This window comes from Uloborus diversus, chromosome 10 (genome assembly GCF_026930045.1).
Source record: "Uloborus diversus isolate 005 chromosome 10, Udiv.v.3.1, whole genome shotgun sequence".
Classification (NCBI taxonomy): domain Eukaryota; kingdom Metazoa; phylum Arthropoda; class Arachnida; order Araneae; family Uloboridae; genus Uloborus; species Uloborus diversus.
In genome coordinates, this window is record NC_072740.1 from 36918356 (window position 1) to 36941021 (window position 22666).

The window sequence follows — 22666 nt, forward strand, 5'->3', positions numbered from 1 at the left end:
TGAAATTTTTGAGTTTCTGCTCTGTTTCAGCACCAGTAAGTGTATTCGCAGTTCTTTTTTTTTTTCTCAAAAAGTTCAAAATGAGACCTTCCCGCAAATTTTAATTGTAATCCTTTATTTTGGGCTTAAAAGAATTAAAATTTTCTTGAAACCTTTTTATTATTACACAGCACAATGATTTAGGAAAAGTCAAGGAAGGATTATGTTTTTTATTAAAATACAGATTAGCAGTTACCAAAAAGAGTTTGATTGGTGTCACAATGACTCCTCCCGTAATTCTAGTGTTAAGTATCAAAATATAAAGTGAAGAGTTTGAGTTTTGCTCAGGCAAAAAGTAATATAAATGAAAATTAGTATTGTAAATGTAGGGGAGTATGGGGCAAAAAGTGAAATGGTGAAATATTTACTGTGCTTTTAGCAATACCTGCACAGTAATATTTTAATTATGTAGTAACACATATAGTCTATTCCAGTCAAGAAAAATTTGCATCTGGTAAAATCAAAGCATATGATAATACAAGGAATTTTCTAAAATTGATACTTAAATTGTACAATTTTGTTGAGTAAAATAATCTTTTTGGATATATTAAATGATAAAGTTATTGTTATTAATATTTTAAATATTAATTGAGACCTACACTAATACACTTTGCAGTGTTTATTTGCTTAATACTAAGTCTATTTGATTTCAAATGATTTATATAGTTAGTGAAGTACATAAGGGGGAGTGAAGTATTCCATTTCATTTACTTATTCAATATTTTGTAATATCATTTACGTATTACTTAATTAGTTGTTCCATTTACATTCTTTTATTCAAAAATTCCATTACAGATTCATTCAATCCTTTCACTTATTTTCTTATTAATTCTCTATTTTATTCATTCATTTTATGTTTCTTATATATTAAATTATATATTTATTTCTTCGTTTATTGTTTAATTTTATTTCCATTGATTCATTTATTCTTTTATTTACTTATTTATTCGATCAAATATATATTTAACAATCGACCAGAAAATATTTCATTAGAAAAATATCTTACTTCTCGCTTTGCCCCATAAAAAAAGAAGAGAAAAATTTCAACCTGTTTTTGAATGTTCAAATTTACCGTCAAAAACAAAAAATAATGTTTCAGTGCTAGTTTTATTATTTTTGTATTTACCATCATTTTCAAAATAAGTTTCTAATTTGTTAATTTTGAAAAAAAAAAGTAATGTTAACCAATTCACTTTGGCCCACATTCCCCGTTTTTTTTTTTTTTTTGCTCTGCGTCCATCCTTGGCTTTTCTTCAATTACTTGAAAGCAACCTCAATAAAATGTGGTTAATGTCTAAAACAGTCTCTTGACCTGCTCAAATCAAAAAGAAAAAAAAAATGGGGCCAATCTTGAGGTAGTCCTTGTTTACGTTTTTCCTCTGCCAAATTGGATACATTGCTATGACTTTTGCTTCACTGCGGCATTGCTAGATTTGTAAACTAGAAGTCTAAAAGTCGCTGATAATAGGTAGGAAACCAGGACTGTTTTTATTATTATTTGTCAATGTTTCTTAAGATTTGTCAATAGGAATCGTGTTTCGGAAAGAAAAGAATGAATTATTAAAGTTTGTTTCCAATGTTGCTAAGAGATAGCTATAACCTTCCTCAGAACTAGTGCCTTCCCGTCAACCATTTCATCACGTGGCATCACTATTGGCGGAAGCCATTATCACAAGAACTTAGACGTCATGTTTCCTCATTAAACGGAGATACCTGGGTTCATTTCCATGTTAAACTTTACTCGGAATTTTAATTTTCCCAGAGTATTCACTGATAAACGAACGCTTGAGAGATCCTTTACATGCTGCAAAACTACACGACAAGTGTGATGTCGATTTTCTTCACAAAAAAAAAACTGCTACAACAAAAACAACAACAGGAGTTATTTTAGAAGTTTTATACATTGGATTTCTCTCTTTGTTATCCCACTCGCAAACTGCCCCATCAAAGTTTATATTTGAAAAAATAGGATTCCAGGTTTAACAATGGAATCAAACGGGCAGAAGGTAATACCAATACCTCCTGCACGTTTCATTCACTTTTGAACCCATTGAGAGGCCTAGAAATCCTATTTTTCGGATATAAACCTTAAAGTGGCCACTACTAATGTGTTTACCTTAATGCTGCAGCACTTAACTCACTGTTGTGGAACCCAGTTTAAAAAACCCCGTTGTAAAGGTTCGTAGTATCTTGTGTTGCTGTTTTTTCATAGTTTTCTTAGTTTCTGAAATCATATACTTCTAGTACATCTCGATGTTAATCCTATAAAATCAAAGATGCTGGAGCAAATTTTAAATTTGAATGTTTTAACTGCAATGAAATTATCTTTTCGCCTTAACCACAGTCCAGAAGATTTAGTTCTGCGTCGTGTGTTAAAGATCACTTTTTGAATTTTCTTATTATTAGTTTTGTCTTAATGTTGAAGTAAAATGATGTTTAAATTAAAAATTGTTTGTTAAAAAAACATTTGCTTCAGATAGAGAGAGAGAGAGAGAAGTTATGGGCCTATAACAAAGCACTGAGATGTGCAAAGAATCTCATAAATAGCTCTTTGAATGATAAGCTGCTCAGAAAAAAAAAACTTTTTTCTTTTTTCATTTTTTGTAGCTTTTTTTTTTTTTTTTTTTTTTTTTTTACGCGAAAACAATTTTTCCACGTTCCTGTTTTGAGTCATATTTTCCGTTTACGCGCAAATTTTTTATACTTTACAGGTGAAATTTAGGAATATTCTTTTTAAACTTCAAACGAGAAGGAAGAAAACAGCAGATAATACCTATTTGTTATAAAACAGCTGTGAAATTCTCAGAATAAGCATATTTTGTGGCCAAAGTAAGCGAAGTTGATCCAAAAAAAAAAAAAAAAGAACAGTAACTAGCTAGCATGTTCTTTGAAATGTTATATTTTAACTACACTTAATGTTTACTGCACAAGTTTCGTAATTTGCGTTTGATACAGGTTAAATCATAGCGTTAGTGTAAAGGGCTCTTGCCTTTGATTATATAGAATTTATCTGTAACATAGTACAATATATCACGTGACAGGACATAGATTAAAAAAATAGATAAGGCCAAAATAAACAAAACTACTTTCAACAGAGTATAATTAACTAATTTGAAATTAAATACGTAGTTTTTGCTATTAAATGTGTTCTAAATAAACACGATTTGGTTTTAATTAATATTCTCATTTGTCTTTTCAAAATTCATTTTCATTTATTTTTAATTAGAAACATATATTCCACTTTGGCGAACGAATAATTTTGCTTGACTCTTCATAAAATTAAAAAAATAATAATAAAATAAAATAAATATACTAGCAAAACATCTTACATATTTTTTAGATCTGGGAGGGTTATATAAAGCTTGCACCAAGAACAAACACCAAAAGATGAAATCAGTGTTCATATTTTTTTCTAATTTGATTTTTTTTTTTGAAAACTTAAATTGACGTGTAATGTATTAAGGTCCTGAGTTTGGTGTTATACGTAGTTATTAAATAATGTGAAAGAAAAATGAAAATAACCAGAATGAAATAAATATATATATATATATATATTGTTTTAACAAAAGTGCCAAGCGTCTACCATAAAATTAAAATGTAAAGGAAAGGAATCGGTAGTTCAGCTCTCTAAAGCCCTTTTTTTTCAATTTAAATAGGCATCGTGGCAATCGTTTACCATGGTGTTACTTGCTATCAACAACCCCTTAATCATTTCACTAAAATTTAAAACAAGAAACAGTAAAATGGAAAAGAAGCAAAAAATTAGGTATTAGTAAACAGTAAACACTAGGAAACTATAATTAAATACAGTTATTGCTTAATCTAAAATGTAACCGAATCTTTTTCTTTTTTTTTCAGGTGCCCTTTTTTGTAACCCTTGATTTATAATCAATCATGTCCCGTGGACTGGAAACCTTTCAAGTTTTTAGCCTTAAGTTTTATTATGCCTGTTTCAGGATGAAAATCTCAAAAAGATCAAAACTACCGTTTCTGGAGTCGAACAAATGTTAAGCTTTACTTGTGATTCAATCTACACTCCAAGTGAGGTTCAGTAACTTGCAGTTTGACACCTGTTTTGTTTGAAAATTCCAAAGAGACACTACATTACAAGTACAAGACATTTTTTCTCTTCTCTAACTGAATCACATTACTAAGTTACAATTGAAAATTTATCTCTGACGAGCGTTTAATTGATAATCATTGTTGACATCTAAAACTACCACAACGCCATGCACTTCATAGATTCAGCAATGTAACGTTATTTAATATTAGGTGCACTATGAGAATAAGTTAAAATATGAATTAAATTGGCATTAAGGGAACCGGGACGTTCTCGGCAACGAAAAGAGTCAGATTTTTCGTTGCAAACAAGAGGTGTTTATTCGTTTTAAAAACAAGTGTGATAATTAAAAACTATTGTGTATAGAAAGAATATAATCTTTTCATCATAAACCAGTAAAAATATTTTTTTTCCTTAAAGAATATAATTTTGAATAGTAAATAGAAAATATATAGTTGCACGATATTTTGAAAATTTATGACTGCAAATAGGTACGCTTAGCAAATACAGTTCTGAATTAAATCACTCTAAACTTCAATACTATACAGGCAAAAGGTCACAAATTACAGTGAGCCTATTATTTTTCAGTTACCTTCAAATTAAAAAACCACAAAAAATGTTAAAATATAGTATTTCATAAAATCCCGAAAAAGTACGATATTTTTCACTAAAATTAGTCTTCTAAAAATACAATAGTACCTAAAAAATAGTAAAAATACGTTTAACACATGCAAAATGCTTGTATATGTTACAATACAAAGTTTCATAATTATACATTGATATGAATTTTATCTAAGCGTACCTAAAGTTCAAAAAAATGCGTTTTCTGAAAAACGGGAAAACGTGTTGACCTTGACAATGCTGGTAAGCATGCGATACGCTTCCCAAACTGTTTACACCGAGGCATTTTCTAAGTTTACGTTATGTAAATAAAAAAAAAGAGTAAAAGTAACTGAATCATGAAATATTTGATGAAAGAAAACAGTGGTTTGTCAACATTTAATCCAGATTACCGTCCCTTTAAAAGGGGCGTGGCTTTTTTGTTTACATTTTAAATAGTAAATTAATTAGCTTTCGGAATTTGATACCCACACAATATATACATTTTTGGAATTAGGGAAGTGTCCTTTATTTTATGCAGCTGAAATTGAAAAATCGATTTTTTTGAACATATAAAACGTCCCGGTTCCCTTAAATTTACTATGTTTCTGGAAGTACGTACATAAGAATAATATACAACAATACGGTTGAATGTATGTGGACGTTATTTTTTCTCTATAAAACCAAGGTTTAAAGTTAGGAAACATGGTTTCCAGTTTTAAACAGATCTTACTTTGGGTGCAACTTAATCTTGGGTGCAGAGTAAAACAAGAGTTAAAAATATTTGACTAATATAATATGTTAAGTCAGGGAAATCAAAAAATGTTTTCCTCTTTTCCCTAACTGTGAAGAAAATTACTCTTTGCCAGTAATGCCTAAGAAATATGTTGCACTACGTGACCTACTAGAAAAGTTCAATAAATAATTAATATCAGTGCCACGATAACTAAATATAAAGACGAATTGTCTTTTTTCACTAACATGACTTTTTTACATCATATTTATAAAAAAAAATATGAATGTAAATTACAAGTATAATTTTTGAGAAATTTCATTTAAACTAAAATATATGACCTTTTTATATACTTTAAACTATAATATAAATACGTTATTCAACTGCAATGTGCATATAGGTATTAGCTTTTAAAATAAGTTGTAACTTTGAGAATTGTTTGATGTGCCTCTCATAATTTTGGGATATTATATTTCTATATATTTAACTAATATATGCGTATTATATATTTAAAATTTTTGATCCTAAGCAACGCACATACATAGCTCTTCACTTTTCATTTGGTATAGCATTAAAACCTAAAGTTTATTTTCTTAGTTTAACGCGTACCACAAAAACCAAACTTACCTACACAAAATATTACGTCAATTTAAAGTAACTTTAACTGATTTTCCTCGGACACAAAAAATATAATCAATGCGAAATCAATAATGAAAAAAAAAATGTTTTAAGCCAGTTAAAATGCAATAGAGATCAAAATAACAGTGTAATTGTTTACAGTTTCAAAAACTCTTACTTCATCTCTGGTTTTACTTAAATTGTTTGCAATGCAAATACCAGTAACCAACGTTGTTGCAAGTTGAATAAAACATTTCAGAAAAAAAAATGCTAAGACGTATCTTAAACATATCCATTACTGCTAGAGTTCATCTATGTTGGCCGGCAGGCAAATAGAATGCTTTTCTTAATATCGTTTTCTATCTCCTGGTGCGAAATTCTATTTCAATATAAATGAAATTCTCTGTGTAAATGAAGAATTTCAAAGAAAAAGTGAGTAAACAATTTACGCGGAATCGCAAGATATCTTCATTCGAAGCTTCTGTACTTTTTATTTATATCTTCAAACTTTCTTTCGCATACAAATTCGTAATTTACTAAAGTGCATTCACTTCAAAGAAAGATATCGGCATAAAATTTCGAAAATTCCCTTCCAGAGTTTCAAAAAATATTCAAAATGGAGTTCAAAATCTGTATTTTTATTTTGATTTGGATATTAGTTGCACACAAATTTTTCATTGTAATCAGAAATGAGACGTGTTTTACGTGTCGAAAAACTACCAAATCAGTTTTTAATTTATTTAAGTTCTTAAAATCATATTTTTGTTTAAGCTTCGCATTTTAGTTTGCATGGACTCATGTAGTTTTAGTAATATTTCTGCATAGTTAATACATTTCTATTGATGCTAAACTTCTTAGACTGGGGGTTAAAGAGCTTAATAAAGGATGTTGAAAAGCAAATTCAATAAAAAATATAGTTGAAGAATAAGAACTACACCCTTGTGCAAATTGATGGAATCAAGTTGGGAATTTTCAATTTTCGAATTTTTAGGCTTTTCAATCTTTGTTTATTACAGCTGTTTAGCCCACCAGTTGATTAGGCGTTATAACCTCACGTTTTTTCTGTCATAAATATTGTGTTTCGTTTAAGTGTTATGAATTTCTACACATTTTTGCTGTTTTTTGTCAATCCGGTCCGTTTTTATCTTTTTGTTAGTCATATATATTTCTCCACTGAAGACGCAGGCCATTGTGAGATTGGATGAGAATCTGATTGCACAACGAAAGAAAAAATGAGTTGTGCTTTGCTAAAAATATTGTTTAGAGATCAAGAGTTCAAAGAAAAGTGCATCACTCTAGTTGACTCTATGCCCAGTAGAATGAAAATGGTGTTGGACAAAAGGGGGGGGGGCATACTAAGTGGTGATTTTGATTTTATAATTAAATGATGTAAATAAAGGTGATTTTGTAAAAAAATGGTTGGATTTCATTAATTTTCACAAGGGTGTACGTATTTACATATACATATCATAATTGTTGAATTTCTTCTTTTGAATTCTAAAAATTCGGTCTCGAATGGATTGATGTCACTATCAAAGAGTTTTCCATACCACAATTTGCAAAAAATGTTTCACTAAATAAGAAAAAAAAAAAAAGCAACCCAGAAATACATACATAATACTGAATCAGCTTTTACCTTTTAAGGTAAGGTTGCTCTCATTGGGCCTCCTCCATTATTTTGCAACTACGCCTTCTTTAGTGCTCAACATTAAGCTTGAAAACTACCATCTGGACCGTACATTGATGCAAGCTGAAACATCGTTCCTGTATGGGAAGTTTTTTTTTTTACACACACACTTTTCTTTTAATATTTCAATCTAAAACAACATTGATGTCACTAAAGCATTAATAGTGTTTCGGTGACTGATATTATTATTTAAAAATCTATGTTAAATCTGCATTGTTTTGCCGCAATATCAGTTTTTGATTTTTTTGATACCAAAAAAAAACGAAATTATTTCATGAAATCAGTTAATTTTCAATGAGCCGACCTCAGTGGTGTTGAAAAATCCGGTGGACCGATCTCAAAACCATACGGAAGGTAAATGTTAGCTTTTTGTTTTTCGAGACGAACCGTAAAATATCATTGTATCTGGTTCATATCTTTTTCTAATTTGATTTTTTTTAACAAAGGTACCAAGCGTCCACCATAAAATTAAAATGTAAGCGAAAGGAATGGTAGTTCAGAGCTCTCCAAAGCCCTTTTTTTCCCCAATTTTAATAGGCATTGTGGCAATCGTTTACCACAATCAGTAACAAAACACAGTACCACAATCAGTAAGTAAAACTCATCAGTTGAAATTATATCTATAATTTATTAGAGAATTCTCATATTCTTGCAGATAGTTTTTTTTCATGTCTTTATTATTATTAATTTAAGGATTGCTACTTGCGATTCGGAATCATGGTTTCTGATCTTTATATAGGTAGCCTAATAAGGAAGTATTCTCAACTTTGCATTGCGTTAAAGTGTCTTTAATAAGAAAAAAACAATTTTATTTTGTAGATTCTCATACCATTTTAAGGTTACAAAGGAATGAACAATTTTTTTTTTTTTTTGCTTTTATGAATAAAAATAACACTTAATGATTACCATTAAAAACGCTAAAAGCCGAAGCTGTTGTAGTATCTTCCAGTATATTTTTTGCGGTTCGTGTTCATCTTTATTTAGCATTTTACGTTTACAAGTTTAAAACACTTTTACAACTTGACGTGTTTTAAGGTGATACTCATTAAAAAAAATAAACAATATATTTCAAATCTGAGAAAATAATTTTGATAAGAAAATATAAAGTTAAACTTTCTGTGACAACATTTGTACAGATATCTGAAGAATGTTTTTTTTTTCCAATTAAGTTGAAAATAAAATATTTTACATCAGCTTAAATGTGTTTTTATACTTCAATTTAAAAGGCAATTAACTGACAATTACTTTAATTAAAAATGTAGAAGTAAAACTGGAGCATTCTATCAACAGATATTTTTTCTTGCAATCCTTCAAAAACAATGCCTCGTGAATTATTTTCTTTACTTTTACAGATTACGTTGTTTTTTCTTACACATTTCCGATATGTTTTAATGGTTTTTTTTCCACTAGATTTTTTTTAATGTCGTTGTTTTCTTCTAAAGCATGAAACACATTATCAATGCAAGAAATACAAAAGAAAACGTTTTTGCTTGAGTGAAAAATATTTGATTACAGCTAAGGTTCTTATGAACTATGAGGTTTTATTTTAATATCTTTGTAAACTAAAAACTTAAATCATTTCTAAACTCAGGGTTTTTTTTGGTTTATTTGTTTGGTAAAATAAAGCAAAACATGTGCTTTTAAACGAGTTTTAACTATTGAAGATATAAGGGGGGGATCAAATAAGACCATGTAGAGCAATGCAGTCAACTAATTTTGCGGTATCAAATAAATATATATATATATATATATATATATATATATATATATATATATATATATATATATATATATATATATATATATTTGAAATCTTAATGTGGTTTAGTGTGTTTTTATGTTTACAAGAACGAATTTTCAGCTTTTTAAATATGATAGTTCTTCTTAATTCTATTTTTCAGATTTGGCTTTCATAAGGCCCCATGTTCATTTTAAGGACATTTCCCCCCTTTTTTTGTTAAACTGTTGGCAAACGTAATTTAAACTTAAATTTTTACATGGAATGATTTTTTTCTTATGTTACCTCAGCCAATTGATGAATGCACAAAAATTAGAGCCAATTAAATTATGAATAAGCGAGATATTAGGCTATGAACCTTAGGTTTGCCTTATTTTGCATACCTCCCTTCTTTTCCGAAATAACCAAGCATTTCAGATGTCATCATCATAAGTATTAAAGGGTGTTTATTTAAAATAACTGTTTAGCTATTTCGTTAAAAATTTGTCTTTTCACTTGCTAATTAGTAAAAGTAACCTATGATTTTGTCGAAAGAGAGTTATTTTGAATTTCCCTGTTTCTGAAAATAATGTTTTCCAGACTCCGATTAACAAAACCTTGATTTTGAAACTTGTTTCGTAGCCAATTCACTCCATAGAACCAGTTCTAATTTTGAAATTAAATTTCCAATTACTATAAAACTAATAATTCTATGTGTACAAATACTTTCCAAAAGTGACTTATTTAGCTGTACATCAGAACATAAAACTTATTAAACCATTTACGGCTTGTGCTATGTTCCAGACTTAAGAAATTGAGGTAAGATTAAGGTTTGGCAAGTTAAGATAAAGATTAAAAGGTATTTCGGACATGTTTGCCTTTGCTGGCAACCTTTGTTGGCATCTTTGTTGTAACATTGGCATGTTACATGAAGTTATATAATTTCACTTCTGCACCTCATATATCATTTTTATGTTTTACTTTGTGCGTTTAGTTAAAAACTTACATTTAAGTACTAAAAGAATCAACATAGTTGACAAAATCTTATCAGTACTACTCGTTTTTTAACGAAGAAATTTCAAACCTTTTATTTAAGAATGGTTGTTATAGTTACCGCACGTTGCCTATCATCAATTAGTGTGAGTTTCTAATTTCGCTATCACCAAATCAAGGAACAAAGTATTTCACCATTAGTTAGTTTTGTACGACACTTTTTTTTCAGAGAAAGAAAGCAATTAACTCATTACATTATGTATCACGAATAGTGTATTTAATTAAGCACTAATGAATAGCAGCCTGAGTTTTAATGGTGCATTAGTCTTTTCTTCTGAGAATGAACACATTGCAATTAGGAAAGAAGATAAAAGTAAGTGGGTGTATTAGCACTCGTCATTTTTCTTGCTGCTAAAAAATAGCTGGACACTAACTTTTTGTTAAGTAATTCTTATTAAAGATACTTGGCTCTTAGTTTGTAGCAAGTCTAAAAATGCTTTGCTGCATGCACCATTTAGACCTTTTAAAGTTGAACATTTATCTATGCATCAAAGTTAAATTGGAAGCACTTGTAAAAATATATAAATAAAATGCATTTTACTGCTTTATTTATCAGTTATTGCGTTTTTATTTGTATTTTTTTTTTTTTTGGCTAGTTTTAGTGTTTTAGAAATGAAGAGACGATACATAGGAAAAACCCTCTAAGTTCTTACTATCCTCAAATACACAGGGGAGGGGGGCCCAAAGCGGGTAGGTTAACGAAGAACGCTCGAAATATATAGTTTTTAGATTTTTATCGTACAATTTAAGTTTTATTTCCCAGCAGAGTTCTTGAACTTCTTTGCATTATTTCAATACCCAATTATACCCAATACTTATTTATTATCAAACATTGCAAACACTTGCAAAACAAGCTTTTCCCTAGAAGGAAGCCTAAAGCGGGTAAGCCGTTCGGGTAAACCGGGAAAGCTTAACTAATTGTGATTTGATACATTTGTCAGTCTAATATGAAGTAATAAATAAATAAATCAACTGAAAATCTAAGAAAAAAAAAAGGTAAAAAAAACTGTACTTCAAAAAGTAAATAAATACGTTGTGTGAGCTACAGCAAACTACATTTCAACGAAAATCGTGAATTGCAGCAGCATTTTCGCTTCTTAATTTCTTTGCAATATAAATGTGAAAAACATCATCATGCTAAATATTTAATGTATAGTGTCATGTTTAAACTATAAAAAAATAATTTTCAATTACTTTTCCCGAAGTCAAAATCTCTTTCATCCACTTCCATCCCCCACAAAAAATGAGTTGTGACGCCGTTCTTTTCTTTTACATTTTAAACTTAACATTTGTAAATATTTTTAATGCACTCGTAATATTGAAATGCAATAAAATATTTATGCTTTTGATTTTGGTCGTGTTGGCAAAACCAACAGATGAGAAAAAAAATTGAAAATTCTGGAAAGAAAGTCAGAGATTTGGAACTTGACAAAGACGAGCAAGAGTTTTTTAAATCTAAGATATTACGGGAGATAAAAATATATCTCCCTGAACGCTCTGGTTTCACCAACTATGAAACTTAGAGATAAAATAAACTACGAGATAAAATCGATGTACACCATATGACGAAGCCATAGGTTGTAAATGAAAAGCGTCAGGGCATTATTTCATTGCTGGAGCACTTAAATTCGGTAATTTCATTTTAAAAAGGCAGTATCTCTGAAAACAAAGATGAGACCATTTCCGCCAGTAAATTGGATAACCGGATGTTATCCTTTCCATCTCATTGATGGTCAGACTGCATGAATAGATTCCTATTTCGCATTAAGCCATAAAAACGTAATTTTGTAAAAAAAAAAAAAAAACTTTACATTTATTGACCAGTTTTATAAGAGCTCGAGTCTTAACCTTCGTAAGCAGTAAACGCTCTCCTGAAAAATAATAAAAATTTGACACATTAGTCTAGCTTTGAGGTACAGATATTTATTTTAACACGTCAAAATTGAAGGCCAATCAAATTGATAAAAAGGCAATTTGCTCCAGTCCTACCATGATTGGTAGGACTGGAGCAAATAATAGCCTTTTTTTAATTTCTTGTTATAAAATTAAAAAAAAAGGAGAAGTGTATAGTGTGTGTCGTATATGTAGTCTTTGTCCTATACATAATTCCATATAGTAAAATAATTATATATTTAATTAGTTCAGTTCCATTACAAATTAAAGTAGACATCTTTAAAGTAAAAACTATGTAAACATGGATTGTTTTATACAGTAGAGAAAAGAAGCAGTAATTGTACTTCAGTAAATGTATCACTTTCTTTTTGCGAAAAGTGAATCGAATCTGATCTTTACCCATGTGCAGAATCTACACAGTAAGGTGGTAAAGCGGACAACATTGCCTGAATATAGGAAGCGTACACTAACCAAGTTCAAACAAGAGGTAGGGTACACCGAATAGTGAATAAACACCTACCAATTGACGGACACTTTTTTTTGTTGAAATAATAAGTTTTTAAAACATTTATCTTAGAGGAATTGGCAGTAGTCACTTCCTTCTACACATTTCCAGAAAGAAAACGATCAAAAAATGCTAGTATTGTCCATTGGTTAGGTTGTTCAATCCCAGGGTCGGAGTACATTTGAATCCCCCCCCCCCCAGGATATCAACACAGAGACACAAACGCCCTTAATCTTTTTTTTTTTTTTAATAATTGCATATATGTTTTAAAGTTTATTTTTCTGACATGTAGTAAAAACTGTTTTAATACAATGTAAACTTTAAATTATGTAATGTTTACAATGTAAGCATAATTAATTAGTGACGTTCATAACAACGGTATTTCAAATGTGCTTCTGAACTACGCTCTTTACCAGTTATTATTCAATATTATCCTTGATATAGTATACGCCCGTTATCAACATGCATTAGTCATGTATTCAGAGCCAATTTTAAGTTTTCCCTTAAATACTATATTTTTTTATTATATTAAGTAACATTTCTTCAGCATAATTCAATAAGTCTTTTTTGCCAGCATTGGCTTAAAGTTTGATGTTTTCCACGGAAAAGTAAAATAAGTAGGGCATTTTAATTTTACTTTTACATTCATATCGAAACTATTTTAAATGCAATTCAAATAAAATCTTAATATCCCGTTTTTCAATTTCGCGCGTGTTTTCAATCCATATCGAAGAGTTTAGATCAAAAGCGGACAGAGAATGAAAAATATATCCGGAAATATTGCGTAGAAAACCCATTTTCCGAAGGAAACCTACCCCTCATTATTCTATAAGCTACTATACCCTACTTGGCAATACATTTTTATTTCCATAGCTTATTTATTTCTTTATTGATACTGCAGCTACATTCTACTTACGTTGTGGAAGAAGATGAATGCAAGATGCCACGGGAAATAAATAACTGATAAGGTGAGCTACACTTTAAAATGGACGATTTTTTCTTTCTCGATTGCTAATGTAGAAATACCAGACGATGCACTCAAAAATATCTTTGTTATCTATGATAGTCACAATCTTCCAAATGCTTCCACCACTTGAGCCTGGAGAGGTAAACTTCAAACTTTTATATAATATGCATCAGCCCAATGAGATTTTCGTATAATGCAAATTATCATAAAGTATGATTTGCATATACTACGCGTTGCTCGTAAATTTCAGAGCATTTAAGCATTTTATGATATAAAGTACTTTTTTTCAACCATTATTTTCTTTGTGTCATGATTTAACTATTACACGTTTCTACCCATCTACAGTTAAAACCTCTATGGCAAAAACGAAACAGATTCACTCGCTAAAAACTTTCAAGAATCACACAAAAAATAAAATTCATTTTTACATGTTTTACCCTTATATCTAATGTGTTAGAGAAGAGCTTCGCAAACTGTGGTCTACGGACGTCTTGGGAGCACACCAATGATTGAATTTGATCTGGTTCCACAGAAGACATCGGACAAATAATTAACTAAATGGTACTTAAATAATGCTTTTGAATTTGAAAACCAGAATTTTCCTCTTTATAATTTAGAGTATTTCTTTGAAAATACCTACCGGCATTTGTAGGAACAATGCTACTAGATATCAGGTTGATTCATTGCAGTTAAACCGTTAATACTTTTCACTACAGTAAAGGAAAAAAAAAAGACTTTTTAAAAATATTCTAAATGGCCTTCTCTTTAACCCACAAGAAAAACTTTGATTACGACACTAAATCAAATAAAGAATACATACTTAATCGACTTTTTTTTGAGCAATCACGATTGCTTATTGTTCTCACTTGACTGTTTTTTGATGTCCTTTGATTTTATTTTCTCACCGCCTCCCTCTGCAGCATCACCGTCGACCGGATCCTCACGATGCTGCTCCTATAGCGAAAGCCCTATCCAGGTTGCATCCATGTCTTACACACACGCGCATACATACACAACTGCACACACGCACGCACACATACACACACACACACACAAACACATACATACACCTACATACATACACATACACACACGCATACATACAGACACCTACACACACACAAAAACATACACACATACATACACACAACTACTCACACATTCATGCATACATACAGACACCTACACATACACACGCACAAAAACATACACACACATACGCACAACTACCCACACATTCATGCCTGCACACAGACAAAAACACATATGCCTACACACACATACACACACGCCCCCCGCACACACACATTCATACACACAACTACCCACACACTTATGCCAGCACACATACCCAAACACACATGCCTACACACAGATCCAAACACACATGCCTACACACACATACACTCAAACACACATACCCCCCACACACAAACACACACGCATACATACACACACCCGTGATTGCGAAAAACATAATTTGAATTCAAGATGTCAAAATTCAAATTAATTTTTTTTTTAATTTGTGTGCTCCAGCAGTACATTACCGGCCGATCACCCTATATGTTTATGCATACGTGCAGAACTGTACTTTAACTTTTTGTTGAACTCTGAAGTAAGTATTAGACAGTAAAATATTATGTAACAACTATATATTGCGCACTAGTTCTCCTGATAGTCCTGCTTGAACTGTACAAAACTACTAACTCATACTAAACTAGATAATCTATAAAGACCCGTTGGTATATGTGTTTTAATTTTAACTACAATGTACATTGACTTTCTCGTTTTATAGTTATAACATCGACATTTCAATTAATACATTTTCATTTAAGAAAGCAAAAACGAGTTTGATAGGAGCAATTTCCCATTGAGTCAGGTACAGCTTATTTGAATTTTGAGCACTATTTAAACTCCTATGAGGAAGATGATACGACATTTGCAATGGCAGAATTACTGCTCTCAAAATTGTTAAAATTAAATGCGTTCAGCCATGCAGAACAATAGTGTTGCCATTAAATATCTGTCTACGGTGATTTACTCACAATCACCGGATATGCCCTGATACTGATGTAAAATGACAGTTTCAGATTTCAATTATCTCGTCAGATTACTAACATGCTATTGTGGTATGCAACGATTGGTGATATTAGTTAGAATTATTTTGACTTTTATTGTATTCCTGTTACAAAAAAAATAAATTAGTTATATTTACTCAAATATGATTGTTATAAAAAGAAAACAATGTTATTTCAATAAATATTCGATGATTCAAGATAAAATCGATTTTAAACGGAGGTATTTTTAACACAAAAGTCTTTGCGGTTTATTGTTTGTTTGGGGATTTTTTATTAGCTATATTTTTTTAACCTTTTAATTGTGCATCATTTTTTTCCTATTCTAGGTTTCACTATTAAACTTAAGAGTATCATCCTAATCCCAATCTTCTCTTTTTTCTTTGTTATCTAATTGCAAAGAGGATTCAAAATGTCATTTTTTTAATTCGTTACAAAAAAAAATAACAAAAAAAAAAAAAGTACAATTGACATAAACTATTTTTTTCTCATTTTTATTGATTTTCTTTTTTAAATTGGAGTTTAAAAATAAAACAGAGAACACTTTTGAACGTTTAATAAATACATTTTACGCTTTATCTGCATTTCTCCCAAGAGAAAAATGTGCTAAAAAACAGACAAACTCATAAAAAGTCGTGTAAAAAATAAGTGTTTATTTTACTTAATCCTTTCATCGCTGTTTGGATATTTTGATTTTAACGCAGTTCCATTGAGCAAATTAATAAGCTAAACTGCATTTTTTTAATTTCAAATCTATATATATTTCATTTACAGTGTAAGAAACTATAAAAGGTACTCACGACAAAAAAAATTGCTTTTTTGCATGTATTCAAGCTTATAATTAACAAGCATTGTAAAAAGTTAATTTTACTGTTCTTTCTTATTTTTTACATTATACTCAGACAATTAAAGTTTTTTTTTTCCTTTTTTTTCGAAAGTAATTCAATGGAATCAAACAAGGGCAGTATGTTTGATTGCGTCTAATACTCTGTAAAAAACGAAAAACACAATAGTTTAATTCAATATATCGTCGCCTCAGAACAATAGTAAGACATCTAATCTCAGGAATAAAACTAAGATATTCTACTGTTGCTCTTAGACGACGATATGAAAGCATCAAGAACATGCATATATTTAAAATAACGATATCTTTACTTAAATGAAAATGCTCTTGGGATAATGCTATCTGATATGTGTATTTTAGTAGTATTATAAAAAACATTTAAAAGCAGCATTATTCTGGATTAAAAAATTAAAGGTTACATTTTTATTATCATTAATAAAAAAAGTTCAAAATGGGTTAGACATAACTATATCTTCAGCATTCGCAAGTGGATGGTTATACCTTCACAAACTGAACAAATCTTTACTTACTGCAGTTTCAACTAAATTCATCACAAAACAAACATGTTGTGATATAAATGCAATAATACATTTATTGTGCAGTCAGTAATACAGTTTACTAGTAAATAACTATGAAAAGATTATGATAAACTACACATTGTTTACTTAACGTAATTTTTTATAAGGTAACCATGTCTATAAAAGCTACCGTCAGTGCAGATCATAAAAGCTCGATTTATCTTGTTATAAAAATAAAGCAATAGGCTAGGACTACAGTAATTTTCTTTGTTTGTTACTTTTTGGTTTAAAGTATTTACATGGCAAAACAATCAGAAAAGATGGAGCATGTGATATATCACTTCGCAAAAAAAGTGCTTCTTAGCATGCTAAAATGTCTGCACAGTTCCTCTCAAGGCTAAACCTCTATAAGGGAAAATGATCACAGTTGTGCCATAATATGAGTAAAATAAAGAAGAAACGTAAATAAATCACACTATGTCAAGAAAATGCTACATATAGTTTTTTCATAGTTACGACGTTGCCCCTCTATTCAGTGCACAATGTAGTCATAACACAGCAGGTCAATCGTGCGTGACCCCCACTCTCATCCCGCAGTACTGTGAAATACAACGTAATAAACAGTTCGTACAACGTTATTTACATTTTGTATCAAAACTGCATTTACAATTTTGTTTTTCTTTTTGTTACCTTGTAGCATAAATACATTTTTTCATTTCTGAAACTGAGTATGTTCTATAACTCAGTACAACCACTAAAACCCTTTTTACGTATTAAAATTATAATCATAATTTTTACGTTTTAATTACTGAATACATGATATTTTAGTTCAGTCAAAATTACAAATGAAATGGTTGTATTTACAACTTAAATAAACTATTGCATTTCTTACTTGAATCTGTTGTTTCTAAGTTCAGCAGGGTACTAAAGTGACGCCTCATGGCAAGTATAGACGCATGAGGGTGGAGCAGCTGAGGACATCTCTACCCAATCCAATTCAACTTTAAGTGGTAAAACGATTAACTTAATATTAGAAGCATATGGAAACATAGTAGAGAATGCCTTTTCTATATGGAAGAAGAAGTATGATTTAAGTTGGGAAAAGCAACTGCCAGAGTAGGATCTTTTGCGTTGGTTCAATTTTAGATGGCATAAGTTCAACCGTAGCTCATTTTAAAAAGGTGTAGCAGTTGTTTTAAGATTTTCTAAGTACAAGTGTTACACTTATATCCAAAACTACCTTTCACAAACATAAAATCTCCAAAAGCTAAAAAACTATTTACTGTCTTATCACGAAAGTTGGCAAACAGTAATATTACAACGGGAGAAAGACCATAGAAACACAGCAACACGGAAAACATTTTTATTTGAAATTAAGAACCAGGGGATATCAAAAAGTGTTAATTTATGAATCAGAGATAAAGTATTTATTCCGGCAAAAGCCTGTATTATAAACAGTGTAACCACCGTGCACTGCTATATAAGCTTCACAAAGATCTTTCATACTGTTTATTAGGATGTCCGAAAATGCTTTGGGCAACAAAGCCCAATGTTCTAAAAGCGTGGCTTTTAACTCATGATTGCAAAAACAGCATTATTTGCTTGTGCGGCAATGAAACACAGATTGAATGGCATGTATAGGTGCCCATGCAGCTTCAGCACGATGAAACAGTTAATCGACAGTAGTGAGTGGCGTATGGTGCCGGGCCAGTCAATCGGTAGACATTGATCAGCCGTTATCTATTGTTCCTAAAGAAAGGTCAGGACATTACAGGCAATATATGGCTGTACATTATCCTAAAAACGTAGCTATTGACTGCGCTCAGATAACATGTTCAGCCACAAGCATTACAGAAATGTAAGGATCATTCTTAAAAGTTCCGTCTGAAAATTCATTTCCCAAGAAACCCCAACCGCAGTCGTTTAAAATAAAATTAATGTTAGTGATTGCGGTACTTATTTAATGACCTATGTTTACAAAGCAATAGGCTTTTTTTACTGCCTGTTGGGGTAACAGAAAGCAAGAGGTAAATAAAAACTTGTATTACCACTTTTAAAAACTTAAACTGTTGGTGAGAGAAGACTAGATAGAAAATAGAAGATATTCTAAAGATTTTGCTTGTTTCCATAGAATTGTGCAGTTGTGATCATTGTTTATAGACAGTGAAAAAAGTGCTTTTTAAAAAGTTTAGTAATCTTACATTTCTTCTTCAGGAAGACTACGAATGTGAAGTATCTGGTTTCAACTAGTTTTCCTTGTCATGTGGAAGGTTACAAAAATCCTTTATTTATAAATTTCACCTTCCAAGCTATTTTAGATGTCCAATTAAAGTGGTTGCGCGGACCACGTAAATGCTGTACTCAACTAAATGTATGGAGGAAGTAAGTTTTAAATTTTTCCTATATTTTGGAAGATTCAGTTTTAACTTAAATTTACTTTTCAAGTCTATTTTACATTAATTTGAAGCATAATTTCCTATTTTGTGTGTCTTTCTTTTTTGAAGGATTTCAGATTACATTCGAGATGTTCAAAGGATCGCAAGCAATCTTCGGCCGCAAATATTAAATGTTGTTAGTGTAAAACTTCTTTAGCTTCTAAACTAATTGTGCATTACCTGAACCTCATGCAAAAATAAATAGTGTGATTCCATGTATCCTCTAGTATTTGGGATAAAAGGAAACACGGTTTCATTTGCTTTTAAACGGCAATAATTAAAAATTTCATACCAAGCTTCGCTTAGAGAGTGTAGTCTTAGACACAATAAACAAAATTTTGTGTCTAAATGTATCCAAAAGAAAGGCAAATATCAAAAGCTTAAACGTTGAAATTTTGCTGCAATTTACCACAACTAATCCTATTATATTTCTTTTTATGATTCTTCACCGGGGAGTTTAAAATGCACTTTGTCCATTTGTTCAAAATAGAAAATTAAATGCCATCTTACGCAACATTTTATACTCCATCCAAAGGTATAAAGCTGTAAGCTTTTAACGATCAGTTTTTCTTTTTATTACTAGCTAATTTTTCTTTTATGACTTAAGGGCCATTCCACGAAAAACGGTCATTTTGTCTCCCATGTGACCCCTTATATATTTCATCGAAAAATATTAATGAACAATTTGTTTTCTGTTTGATTTCTTAAGCAAAAAAAACGTCAGTTAAAAAACCTTTTAAAATTATTAATTTTAAATGAAATATTTAAACTCATGTGCGGGACAAAGGGTTGACTTTTCGTGGAATGGCTCTTAAGGACATTTACCTGGTAGGTACATAATTCATTAAATTTTAGAAATTGTAAAACTGCCTAAAACATTTTTTTTTCAACATATGAATAGCTTGGGCAAACGTATAATTTTTAAGAATATGTATTAGGAATAAAAAATTAATCAATTCAACCAAATAAAATGGCAAAATGAAAATTCTTGTAAAATGTACCTGATACGTTCAAAATGGTATGTTGTAATTTTTGTGAATTTTCGCCTGTCCTTGAAATATTTGTCAATGTTCTTTGAAAAAAGATGAACTATATTATTCATTTATCCTGCAGAAATATCATAGAGGAGACAGAAACATTGTGTGAATACTAAAATGCAGGATATAGGTTAATAAAGGCAAAAAAATATGCACATTTATTTCTTTTTACCCCCCCCCCCTCCATCCAATCCCCTTTTTTTTCTTTTCAAATTTTGTTCCAATTTACAGAAATACAGAAGACTGAAAGTTCCATGATGCCTCCAAGTAAACCATAATTACAAATGAATTAGGGGAAGGTTGCCGTCAATGAACCACATAACAGTTTTCGATTTTTTAGAAAGGAAATTCAACTCAAATTTCACATTAATTAAAGGAACAATTTCTCACTTTATTTCTCTTTAAATAAAAATATTCACTTTCATGATAAATATACACAATAAAGAATGAAAATTAAAAATAAATATTTTAAGAAAAATAGATTTATTTTCTAAAAATTTTTATTTTTGGTTAAGAGGAACATAAAAAAAAAAAAAAAAAACCAGAACTCACCCAACACACAGCTGTTGTCATTACACCTCGTTCACTACTTGGTATTTTCCCAACCTGTGCAACACTGTTCTTAGCTGATATATTTTCAACCTCTTTTGAACTGTTCAGAATTTTTGTTAAACCGATTTTGAAATTTTTCGTTTGACGCAAGATTGTACTTGCTCTCTAAAATGCCAGAGAACATTTTTTAACATTTTTTTTACTGAAACCAGAAGCTTAAACTACCATAGACTATAGTATTAACAAACTTTTTGACTTAAATAAATCTGTGGGACATGTTATTTTTATCTTTTCTTTTAAAAGTTCAATTCCCCACACTTTTCGGAAGTAATTCCAAAAACGTCTTCTCTAGTTTCAAAATATGATTCACTAATCATATTCCTATTTCGGAGGGCTTATATCCTAAATTTTTAATAAGTGATGAAGGTAAAATAACCCGGTTTTTATGTTTCATGCGACTGTTTAAAGTTGCTTTCAAGACTCTATATTGTCGGCAAACTTCGTTAAGGTCCATACAACCATTTCTGTAAGCTACTGTAGCACGTTACATGCTCTCAGTTGTCCACTAGCCCTATTCTACTAATTTTTGCTTTTTTTTTTAACAACAAAAAATGTATTATTATGTTTTAAATTGTTAATCAGTTAAAAAAAATATATACCTTGAAATTATAATAAAGTATAAGAGTTTTCATGAATTACTGAGATTTTTTTTTTCATTGTCAACTTTATTTTAAAACAATTGAGCAATTTTCAAAGGTAATTGAGCTGAAGATACAGCAATATTTGAGATTTTCCATGAATGAAACACTTTGTCAGGTGGTCCAACCATGGAAACAACTAGTGGTCCAATGATACCAACTGCGTCATTTTGAATATTCTTATAGGTGCTACTGCTGTGACGAATCATGATGAAACGTGATGTATGGGGTATTGTATTTGAAAAGGCACTCTTTAAGTCAATGTTCACGTTTAATTGATCAGTGATAGTCAAAGCATGTTATAACTAAATGAAAATCTCAATAATTAGTAAGATAATGGTATAAATCTTTTCTAATCGATTAACAATATGATTAAATAAATTTAGCTACTTGACGACTCTGCAGTAGACTGTTTTCAGACAAAGGTAGTTACTAAAACTTATTACGCGTCTGTACAAACTTAGTTACGGGATATATCTTTGCGGTCTAGACATGGAACCGGTTTATTGACGGCAACCTTCCCCTAAGTATTGCACAAATACAAAAGCAATATATTTTTCTACACAGTAAAAAAAATCAGAAACGTTCTGGAAAATAATGGACAGCTAATGTGTCTAATTTTTTCTACTACTATA